The sequence below is a fragment of the Schistocerca nitens genome, chromosome 8 (genome assembly GCF_023898315.1).
Source record: "Schistocerca nitens isolate TAMUIC-IGC-003100 chromosome 8, iqSchNite1.1, whole genome shotgun sequence".
Taxonomy (NCBI): domain Eukaryota; kingdom Metazoa; phylum Arthropoda; class Insecta; order Orthoptera; family Acrididae; genus Schistocerca; species Schistocerca nitens.
Genome location: NC_064621.1, coordinates 149115370 through 149128386, shown reverse-complemented (window position 1 = coordinate 149128386; position 13017 = coordinate 149115370).

Genomic DNA, 13017 nt, shown 5'->3' with positions numbered 1-13017 from the left:
ACTGATCTAAGACTCGTCGTTGAGTGTCCACACACACACACACAAACACACACACACACAAACGTACTCTGAATAAACGTATTATGCTTTTCCGTGCTGCTACTGGCCTAATAATTGCGAGATAGAGACTTTCGGCCACTGCTAAAGACCGAGGCAACTCAGTGGTGAGATGCATGATATCTAAGAGAAATACCTAAGAGAAACTGCGGAGGTTGGGCATGTGATGACTCGCATGACAACTAGGACAAGCTGCAGAGGTGCAGCATGTTACAACTCATCTCTCTTGCTAACCACTGCTACTGTTGTTCCTGCCTTGTAGAGAATGAAAGAAGGCATCGGCCTTATAGAGTCGTAAAACAGCGTTCTGTGAAGCTCCATCATTTCGTTGCGTGTTCACAGCGTAAGAATAGCCTCATAGCCAAAGTTTTGCGTTCTTGCAAGCAATATTTTGTGAGCTACTTGCAAATGTAACTAAAATCTGGTAGACAGTTAAGCTGGACGTGTTAAATTACACATTATGTTTGTCGACTCTTTGTCATAGTGTGTAGTTTTTGAGTTTTCTGTGCTGAAACGTTTCATTTTGAACTACATCAAATGAAGACTAAATAATTTTGATAAACGTCTATTCTTGGTGTTGGATGTTTTAATAACACCATCAGATCACAACTTCTGCCTTTCCTCACCATCTTTGACTACAATTAAAACGTGCTAATTTACGTGTTTTGGGGAATACATTATTCATTAAAAGTCGTATCTGGGTTTTACATGTTTGATTTTGGGTGTAAGAGTATCTCAGACACTGTACCTGTCAACCCACAAATTCTCTCTCTCTCTCTCTCTCTCTCTCTCTCTCTCTGTGTGTGTGTGTGTGTGTGTGTGTGTGTGTGTGTGTGTGTGTGTGTGTGCTCGCGTGCGTGTGTGTGTGTGTGTGTGTGTGTGTGTGTGTGTGTGTGTCTGCCTAATGCGGGAAAAAGAAACCCAAGAAACCTTAATCAAAAGTAGAAGTACAGGGGCAAAGTCTCAAAAATGCACCTTCCAGTGCCTGGTTACCTGCCTCACAATTATATCATTGAATTCATCAACATAATTTTCGTCAGCATCATCTTCCGTAAAATCAATAATTTTAAAAGAAAGAACAACTCATGAAAATGTGTATTTGCCAATCACAATCGTAGTCATAGCAGTTTCAGTAAAAATAAATTGACCTTCAGCGTTTCTGGTCTTATTCTTCTTACAACGACAACAACAACATATATGATTGGATATTTCACTAATACTATTATTTTTCTCCTTCCATTCCTCCTCCTTATCCCCTTTCTCTTCGTCCTCCGTCTCATACATTTTGAGAACAATACCTATAAAGACAGAACAAATCATGGATAATTCATTTTCAGATTATGATTTTAAGTGGAATGCGATCTGGAGTATAGCATTGTATAGAAATTAAACATGGATGACAAGCAGTTCAAGAAAGGGAAAGAATGCCGAAGATAAGATAGGCGAAAACTTCCAGTAGATAATACCACAGAAATTAGAATTCATTATTGCCAACAAGTTACAACAGTTGTAACTGCCATCTTCTGCTCTTCAAAAAGGTTTTGCTATGAAACGTGTCCCATCGTGAGTTGGTACATCATGCGATGTTGTCATTATGATGGATAAAATACAGAACATTATACAGGTTTGTCAACAATAACGCCATTTACTTTTAAAAAGCACCTTGTGCACATGGGCTCCTTCACATATTCACAGATAACTGTTTATATGTTCGCGCGTCAAATTTTGGGGAAAGTTTTTAAAAATGCTTGGGAATGTAGAGTGAGGCAGCTGGTACCCCACTTCTCAGTCAAGGTCTTTTAAACTAGAGACTATCCCCTATCTTGGGTTCCGATAGTAGAATTTTATGGCTGGTAAAGCTAACAGTCATAAGATGGTCGCTCATAAATAAGAAATTATCAGATATCATCCTCACCGCCAAAAATCCTCCTAGAGAGTGCAGTAAAAAGAACTATCTCCAGCTTCTTAGTTGACTGAAAAAATCTTTTCGAGGAAGACATTATGTTTTCATCTCTCCAGCTGCTACGACTGAGAGAAAGATTAGACCTTGTAGATTGGGGCCATTAAGTTGTTGGATAACTCGGAGTAAATGTAAACAAGCTACTACTGTTTTTAATGACAACAGTTTGGCGCTTGGCGAGTGGCACATGATAAAACACAATTCCTGCCAGTCACTGCCAACGCTTCTGCAGTGTGACAGTGTATGTGTGACGGAGGGGGAGAAAGATAGAGAGGACGAGAGAGAGAGTGAGAGAGAGGGAGGGGAGGGGGGGCAAGAGAAATAGACAATGTATCAACGTTATAGTGATGAAGAAAAAGCATTCTGTCGCAGTCCACCTTTTTGATTACGAATTCGAGTCCACGTTGGTAAAAAAAATTGCCTCATAACCAGTATTCTATGATTCTGCAAGCAGTAGTTCAGGAGCTATTAGTAAAACATGAATGCTTAAAAAGAAATGAAATGTCATGTGGCTAGAGCCTCCCAACTGGTAGACCAGTCACCTCGTGCAAGTCTTTCTAGTTGACGCCACTTCGCCTACTTGGGTATCGATGCAGACAAGATGATGATGAGGGCAACACAACATCCAGTCCCCATGCGGAGAAAATCTCCGACCTAGTCGGGAAATGAACCCGGGCCCCATGAATATCATTCTGGTGTGCTGACCACTCAGCTATGAAGGTGGATGTTTAAATTGAAACTGAGATTCTATAACAATTAAAGCTATGGACACAAAATTTGATACTAGGGTGTAGTTAAACGTTATATTCATGGGCTTAGTACGGTATTACGAAGTTTTTGAGTTTTTTCTGCTAATAAACAATCCACTTTGAATTACATCAACATTTCGAGAAATGCACTGAAAGTCATATCAGGTTTAAAATGATTGCTGAATACTTGGCTCAAATTACATTCTTCCTGTATGAAAATAATAATGATGAGCCGTACTGTTGCTGTGGAAGAACCCTGTACCACACACATTTCGAACAACTATTCATTTGTAAACTTACCCATTGCTGTTACTATACAACTAACACTGTCGGAAAAAATAAACCTGGTCACTCTGAATCCAAGCTCAGCAAAGCACGCACTCACACACACACACACACACACACACACACACACACTCTCACACACACACACCACACACTCCAATGTTTTGACTTGTAGTTACAAGCGTTCCCATAACACATAAGAACCCTTCTCTAACAGCGAGAAGCACTTTTTCTGCAGAATGAAAGCGACAGGTGGCCATTGCTACCACGGATGGCTTACAATATGGCTCTTTTATCAGAATGCAAACTTGCATGTTAGGTAACAGCAGTTAATTTCACTACGAAATCGTACTCTGCCTCTTTGCATATCTCTGTATTTAAATATACATGTCTATACCAGTTCGTTTGGCGCTTCAGTGTAGTTTCCCCATTGTAGATTCCTCCACCTTATTAGCAGTCTTCCAATTAGTCTTCTTGGTAGAAATTGTTTCCCATTTTTTAAATGCGGTAAGATATTTACACCAGCTTTATTCTTTCTTTTTTGGCAGAAGAACTAAAACATGTTTCGTATTGTTTCATTTCCGATCTTGTCCCCTCCATTCTGATTTTTTTTTCATATAATTCAGGTATTTGTTATATACTCTGAATTGCATTCCTTTTGACAGTTAGTCTAATAATGTCTCGTCCTATCTCTTACTTTCTAATACAGTCATAAGCCTTTTTTATGTCTATGAATGCAACTATGGTGCCTTTCCCAAATTCACCTACCTGTCGTAACTAAGGGATGCTGTTTCTCATTCGGCTGCTGTCTATTACACGACTGGAGAAGTGGTCAAAGAACTTTAACAATTTTTGTCTAATACCCGACAGGGGCAGTGATAGAAGACCAACAAAGACTGTCCGTGGACAGGTCTCTTGGTAGGCTGACCATCATGGATATCATCGACTTTGAGACTAACCTAATAACATTAATGTACTAATCAAATGTCAACTTTGCAATAATGGATGAATCGCCTTCAAAACATAAAATATGTAGATTATGCACAGGTGTCGCAAATAATCAGGATGGGTTTACGATACCTAGATATTTGTTTTGAGCATAGAGTTTGTCACGTAATCAACCTCGTAAAACCTATTTTTCATTAGTTTGCAACTTTCTATTATTAAAGTCGGTAGAAGCAAAATAAACGTAACTCAATACAAAGAATGTGAGTTTAATGCAGTCAAAAATCACTGATGAGTGATATTCAGCTAATAACCTTGATAAGCTGTTTAAGAAACTTGAAACTTTTGAAAAGAGAGATGCCATTTGGGCGTTGAAAGATAAATTTCAAATACTTGCTTATTTAATGGAAATAAAGGTTCCTGTGCAAGATTATACACAAAATTGCGAAAAGTGATATCAAATAAAACAGCAGTGATAAATGTTCAGTAAAAGGACGATCCCCGATCAATTATCGCAGGTTTATATCCTGCAAATCATACAAACTGCATGTCTAAATATGTTACATACCAAAACATACTGAACTTTTATAAAATAAAATTCTCTATCAAGCTGAACCACGTTCACATATTCTAAAAACAGAAGAAAGATGAGAAGGAATTTCAAGTTGTGCCATTATAAGTTACAAAGCACCCTCATGCAAAATATGTAAATCCTTTAACGTCGCTGACTGCTGATATAGATACATGTCATTTATATTGTATAAAAATCGTGTCGAGGTTAACGTGTAGTAGCAGTCATTCTTAACAGTATACTGTAGTATATGAGCATTGTCTGATCTACTTTAGTTCCAAAGAAGAATTAGCTGCACTTTCAGTTGCCTACATAGCCTAGGGCAGTCAACACAATGATGCCTACTAGCAAGAATAAGCTTATAAAAATTATCAAGTTTAGTAACGGACTAAACCTATCTTTTGTAATTTATGCTGTTATGGAATGCGTGTCAGAACCAGTTATTACTTGCCATCATAGTAGAGACTCTGGTTCACATTCCATTCAGGTACATTTTCATACACCATTCAGCGTAACCTATGATACACGCTGTAGATATGACCAGGGATATTCAGATTTTGAATTATACAGAGGAAGCGACTGCATGAAATGGTTAAGCCATCAGTTGCATATAATCACTAATAGTATGAACGACTGTTTACCGCAAAATTAAAATGTGGGAATAAGATCCAAAGAAGAATTTGCATTTCATTCAGAATAAGGTCTGTCATATTTGACGAGACCCATTTAAGGAAGGCGATTTCACATGCAGACCCCACTGCCATTTCGCTGGTGCATATCGAGGCGCTACATACACATGCCAGCAGCAACATGAACTACCGACAGCAACTATACAATGGCAGCTGTATTTCACGATTTGAGCAATTATGATTACCGTCTCTCGTTCGCAAATGTGTGTGAACTAATTATGACAGAGGGTGATGAAGAAATTGAACTAAACCCACATCGCATTTCTCTGCTGCCATCAAATATGGAGAAGTACAAATCATTTACAAAACGTAATCGAGACGCACTGCAATATAAATTTCCGATTTATCGACTGCCTTAATTTTTTCGGATGTTCTCTCGAAAAGTGTTCATCGTACTCTAAATTAAACTAACTCAAGATTATGAGAACATATTTTTCTGACGATCACAGGTTAGATCTAGTCAATGAGAAAGGAGTATTTCCATGTAAAGTTTAAAAGTTTGGAAGAAGCTGATTATCAAAAAGTGTGCATTATGTGGAGCGTATTCAAGTGTAAGACATTTTGTTTTTCATGTAAAACTTGAAATTATACTGCTTGCTGACTTGTTAAATACTCATGTGGCCTATGCGTTAAAACATATTAACTGGGCCCTACCCAGAATATTACTTCACGTGGATTGGCATGGGATGCTCTGCTGAAAACCACTGGTGCAGAATTGCAGCTTATTACCGATATTGAATAATTTCAGTTTATTGAAAGAGGCATTAGTAGAGGTATTTTTCATTGTTGCAAACATTAGATTAATGACCAAATATGATAACAAATATGCTAAATCTTACGTTATACCTCTTTGTGAGCAAATCTTGCAGCTGCACACTGTTACAATACCTTCTACTGTCAAATTTTGTGATGCTTTCTCCAGAAATTGTTCAAACTTTTGATGTGAAAATACTGCAGAAGATTATAGCATAAGCATACTTTAGAAGTTGTTTTCGAATATTCTTGGAATATTCAAGATTTTCATTGATATGTGCCCATATGTTCAGAAAAAATGCCTACGCCATTCAACAGTAACAAATTGAAGACATTAATTTCAACCTTATGTGGTATGTAGAGCTACATTATTCACTACAGAAACCTGAAACAATGTATGCAATATAAATTGGTGCTGAAAGAGATTAATAAAATGTTATCATTTATACAAACTCTCTGCAAGAAACCATACATTTATAATAATACACAAAAACAGATGAGCGCAAGCAATGATTTCAAGAAAGAATTTTTCGATCTGATACATAACAGTGTGTTCGGTAAAATCATGCAAAATGCACCAAATATGCAGGACATAAATCCAGCAACTTGCTGGAATAGTAGGTACGGAGCTGCTGTATATATTGCAAAATATAAAGAGGTTTAACCAAAACTTAGTTGTTATTGAATTATACATGCTTACTGCGGTGTTTGATAAACCCACTGCAGTAGGAATGGCTATTTTGGATATTTCATACGAAATAATTTTCCAGGAGACTGCGTTACACTGAGACTGCTACCCTAATTTACTACATTAATACTCCAAATAATCCATCCCGAAGATATAAGGAGTGACATTCATATAAGGTATGATACTTTCGGTTCCCCCGTAAATAACAGATACAATATTTCACTTGTAAATACAAAGGAGGTTGGTTTAATGAAAGGCTGAATGGTGAACCTAAAATAGAATTTGTTCGTCAATGAGCAGAAAATTTTGCACTCGACACTGAGTCAGGACACATAATGTGCAGGGCATAGGAATTGACCATCAACAGGTGCCTGATACTGAAGTTGACACAACTGTGCTGTAAGTAATAGAATCAAAGCGCCATACAGTTTCTACTTCTAAAAAAACAAAACCTAGGTTTATCACGTAACCTCAGGAACATTTCATACATCTGGCTAAGGTAATTACATTAGCTTAGAGTTACTACCACCTGAGATGTGATGATGACGACGGCAATTGTTTTAACTGTGTGCCTGTGAATAATGTCAATACCCACAAATGTAAAAATGTGTGTGTCCCTAAAAAATATAAACTGTAAATTATAGCTTGGCATACTACCACCTGAAAAATATGAGTACAGTAAATGTGTGAAAATGTAAAAAAACATTAAATGTGATTTGGAACTGACGAGAATTCACATACTCATACAGAGAAAAGTCATTCTTACTGAGTAAATAAAAACCACAATAGTCAAGAAAATATATCCTCGATATCTTAAATGAATCTGATTTCGAGTACAAAGCACAATTTGTGAGGGAATATGTCAAAAAATGAAACAAATCAGTGAGCCATAAATTTATATTTGTTCTCCTCTCTGAGTGCATTGCTACAATATTCTTCATAAGTGATTTGTACAACTCTGTATTTGATGGCAGCTGAGAAACGTAAACTGGATTTATTTTAACTTTTTCATCACAAGTTGTCGTCGTTTGCTTGCTTATACCTGGTGATTAAGAGAGGGCCATCATAACTGTTTAACTGCTCCAAGGAGGAAGTACGATGGAGGTTTCGTAGTGGAAATATAAAAATATTAAATGGTGATTTGTAAGTGATTGTAGTGTGTGTTTGAGCCCCCCCCCCCCGACTGATTTTATGATGTATATATGCGAAAAGTAAAATCATTGAATGTGATTTAAATTCTGAATATTCCTCATAATAACTCGAGTGTATATGATAGGTTGTGCTCAACGTTGCATGTAAATGTGTGCAGTCAACCAAGTATGCATCGATCAGTTCTTTCAAATGTAATCTTTTATAACAAACCTTATATCTACAGTATTTTTTGTTTGTTTTTCTATTGTCCCATATTTTTTTGTGTTTATGCAAGTAAATATCTAATATGCCACACCGTTAGTGGAGTTGAAATGCATGGCCTCTGCAGCATATTATGAAACACCTCCACTGCTGATGTCATGATGTCACGTAAAGATGGTTGGATTTTCATCAGACATACACACCTCCTGGCTCAATTTGTAACAGAGAGATAGAAGTGACATGAATATAGTCTTTGATATTAACTTTGTTATTAATGTGAAGTATCAAATACAGATGTGTGTGTGATGAAGGCACCAATTTATATAGTTCAGTTGATGCATTTTCTTTGATGATGGAACCAATTGTTACAAATTTTACATACTTCATTTCTGCATCGGAATTACTGTAGTAATGGCAACTGTCTTTGAAATGGTGTCATTTTATGCAATTCAGATGCTTATGTATTTTTTGGAAATACTGTAGTATTGACAGTATCCTTTTTTTAACATGGTGCCATTTTCACACAATTCAGATGAATCTTACGTAGTATTTGGAAATACTGTAGTACTGGCAAATAGCTTTGAACATGACTCCATTTAACAAAATTCAGATGATCGTTACATATGAGGGGCAGTGAAATAAAACCAGAACACCTGCCACAACCGGACCACAGAATGGTTCCATTGAAAAGTAGTCATCTCACGCACTAAGACATTTATGCCACTGAGAGACGAGACCATCAGTTCCTGTTTCGTAGAATGAGGTTGGCCGCTTATGGATCCACAACCGCAGTCACTCTTGCACCTCTTCGTCTGACTGAAGTTGACGTCTACGTATGTCTTTCTTCAGAAAGTCAAAGATGTAAAAATCACACAGAGAAATATCCGGGCTGTACAGAGGATGTGTAACACCATGGCTCTAATGCTCTACTGATCTATTTTATCTCTGTTTCGTTTTATGTTTCATCGTTGAGCTTTTGTAAATGTGTTTGTTTGAATCGATAACATAAAATTATATACTCCTTTCTTTATACAAACTTTGATGTCATGATTTGATTGTATGCTGTGTAGCATATCTGTCATTTATATTCTTTGTCCCATTTGGAGGGAACAAAACTTACTGTATATGATTGTAATTTTGTATGATTAATTTTTTGTAGACATGTTAATATGTGTAAAGGTTCTGTCTTATTTAATGTATTTGTTTGCCGTTATGTAAACTGCTGATCCTCACTTAGGGCTCTTAGTTATTCTGTATGTAAAAGGTGTAGGGGTTCCCCTCGGGAACGGTACAGCGCAACGCGCGCAAAATGTGGTTGGCCTAGGTGGAAAAGGTGGAACTGATAGTCAGTTGGGGACGAGCAGTCAGTCGGAGATGAGCTAAGAGTCCGTGCACTGCCGTGTAAAAGTTGCATAGTGCTGGTTTCGAGAGAGGCTTTCCTGTTATTTTCCAATGCCTCGGATGGATGGATAAATCGCTGGGCTATTCTGGAATTTGTATCTATCATCGCCACCAAGAAATGACAGAGTCCAGCAATTCTGTCTGCAATTCCATCTACCAACCTGCAGTTGCCACCACATTGCGCAATCACTGTAATATAATACTATCACAATGTACAGTGAAGGATCAGCTTAATGGATGTGTTATTGTGCTGAAATATAAGGTAATTTATATCTGAACTTATGTACCTACCTTGACTTTTCTCCTCATCATAATACCTCTAAGGGTCCTCTCCGTTTGAACTAAAGTAATCACCGAGTATCCCTACTGAAAGAACTGTTATGACCAATGTTATGCTAATTTATGCCTCTTGAACTCAGTAAAAAGAAAGTTAAAGTTAATGTGACAAGAGAGTGAGTTAAAGTAAATGTTGCTTGCTGAATATAATTTTCCTATTAAAACTGCTTATTAAAGTGCTGTTGCCAACTGCAAAATTAAAGTTCTTGAGACTGAGGCTTCTAAAGTTTTGCTTAGCTAATGATCACCTTGATACCTGAGTAAATTCAAAAAGGTGAGTCAGTTCTTGCAATTTTGTTAATATTGTGTTTCGAAGTAGAAAAAGTGGAAAACTGCATAGTAGGAACTTATATGTCTATAATTACTAAGTGTTTGTCTCTCTTGTGTGCATATTAACAGTATAAAGACCACTCAAGTTTGTGTAAGCCCTGAAAGTGATAGTGTTTTTCTGTACGTGTTATAATTTTGCAAATAGTTTTTGTGCTCCCCCAGTTGTTAGCTACAATCTTAAAACATATGTGTGTTAGAGTTCAGTGCATTCGCGTGTGGCCAAGTCTAGGTTGTGTTTGTCTGTTATAATTACTAATAAATATTTTCTTGAACGAGAATGTTAATCATTCTCATGCCTAATTAGGCTGGCGACCGGTTTCGTTATTCATGAAACAATATAGCTAGGCAAAATCTTGTTTGTTACTATTCCGATATTTATGTAATTCTGACTTTCATTTCCGATAAGCCACCTCCGTTAGGGACAACACGGTCAACATAACAAAATTCCTCTCAGAGGGTAACACTGCTCTGTTGCTATATACCATAATTGCTATAACAAAATAATTCTGTTTTGCAAACTGCCTCCTACTTAAAGGTTATGGTATAGCAGTAGCGGACAGGGGAGTGTTATACGTGGCGACCGTGACAGGACTATTTGTTCTGTTTGGGACATACTACGTAATAAACCAAACTTGGTACTTCATAGTATAAGCTACGTAAAAACGCTGTTGCAGTGTTATACGTGGCGCCGCGTGACAGGACGATGTTCAGTTTGCATCTACAGACGGAAAAAAATTATAAGTAGTTAGAATTTTACAAACATCGAGTGAACATAAAACGTCCAGCGGCACGAACCTGTAACTTACTTGACAGAACTGGTAGTGAAAGTTCAGTTTAAATTAAAAATAAAAGGTATCAGTACTTAATAATAGCTAAAATGGACAGGGAACTAGAAATGAATCTAAATACGCGAGAGCAGAATGCAATCGAGAGTAGTTCAGGCGGCACACCAACAGATGGCAGTGTGCGCGAGTTAAATTACGTACGCTACCACGCCGATGTTAATAAACAGATAGAAGCTATGAATGCCGCTCGTACTAAGGATGACAATATGAGCGATGTTGCGGAAGACAGTGGCTATGTTAATGAATCGCGGGATATATTTGAATCCCCAAAAACAGAAAGAGTTGTAGGATTTGAACACGAAAATTCAGTTGAAACCAAAAGTGAAAAGACACCAGATGTGACTGATTTGTTAAAAATGTTGTCTGCACAAATTACAGCACTGGGGCAACAGAATGTAGAGCAAAGACAGCTAATTGCAGCACAGGGTAGTGATATTAGTAAACAAATGCAAGAGCAGGGCAAGAATCTTAGTAACCAGATTGAGAAGGTTGATGTAAAAGTAGACATTGTGAGCAATGAAATTAAAAACCTCAAAAGCGAAATTACTGTCATCAATGGCAATATTGCCAACATACAGGGACAAATCGATGACATTAACGAAAGATTTGACACAGAAGTAATTAAAATCCAAGATCAAATAGAACCTCTAGTCTGTACTAAAGTGGATGAAAAGGTATTCGGTATTAAATCCGAAATACAAACCGAATGTAACGAGGAATTTGCACAGATCAAACAGTCTGTAACAGAAACAAGCAGAACTCTAACCAAACAGATTCTTACTTGCGAAAAGAAGTGTGAACATAACACTTCACAAATCCAAGGCAAAATGTATGACTTGGAAAGAAAAATACAAACCGGACCTACACATATTACTGAAAGAATGCCTCTCAGTAAAATATTAGAGGGCGAAGAGAAATTCGACCCTGCAAAGAGGCATAACGGATGGCACCCCCTAGACTTTATAAAGAATTGCGAAAGGAATTTTCCTGAACATTTATCTGACCAGGAAAAAATTAATGTCGTAATTAGTGCACTAACGGGAGAAGCAAAAAGATGGGGGTTGAATCTGGATACAAACCAGATGTCTTTTGAAAATTTTAAGCAAAAATTTACTGACGAATACTGGTCAGAACAAAAGCAAGACCAGTTGTGGCGTGAATTTCTAATGGCCAGACTGTTTGATGTCAGAGGTAGGCAAACCATGAAAGAATTCTGCGAATCATGGTACAGAAAACTAATACATTTGAAGGCTAGAAGGACTGAAGCTGAGATTGTTTGGGTTCTTTGGCAGAAACTGCCTGAGGATTCTAAACGATATGTTGGAAGTACACACAGAAATTTTTCTGCGTTTTTGGAAAGGGTAGAGGATGAAGATCACTGGCGCAGAAATCGCGAGTCCCGTCCCCATCATAACAACAATTATTCGCGCGAAAATAATGACCAAAACGAACGACAGGAGAATGATAGATCTCGCGTAAACACGATTCAAAGAGGTCGTGCGAGAGGCAGGGGAAATTTTACGACGCGCGGCAGAGGATACATGCCGCGGAATTTCCAAAATAGAGACGAAATGGAAAACTGAAAACCGCGTGTGTTACGGGCCGGATTCACGCGGAAACCGGTTCTGGGCCCAAAGAAAAGATGCCAAATATTAGATTCGAGAAAGAAAGATGTAAGCTACGAGGCAAGAAGGTTAAGGGCGCGCCTATAGCAGACGGGCGCGGAGTGATACACAGTGGCGTTGCCAGTGCAAAGCCACGTGACTGTTTGTGCTCGGGCCAGCGCTTGCCGGAGCAGCGTACATTGCATTTGGCAGCAGACACAAATGGCAGACGTCAGAACAAGATGGCTGTCGTAGAGAGAGATAGAAGAGGCGGGATCGGACACTTCCGATGGCCGGTTTCAGTAGTAAATGAATGTAGTAATGAAAATAAAATTAGTAAGTCATATGACAAAGATAACTCCGTATCGGTTTCGTGCGAAAAGACTTTATTAAAGAATAAAAGGGAGACAGAAAAGGCGAGTGAAAAGGGAAATATTGGCGCTGTTAATGA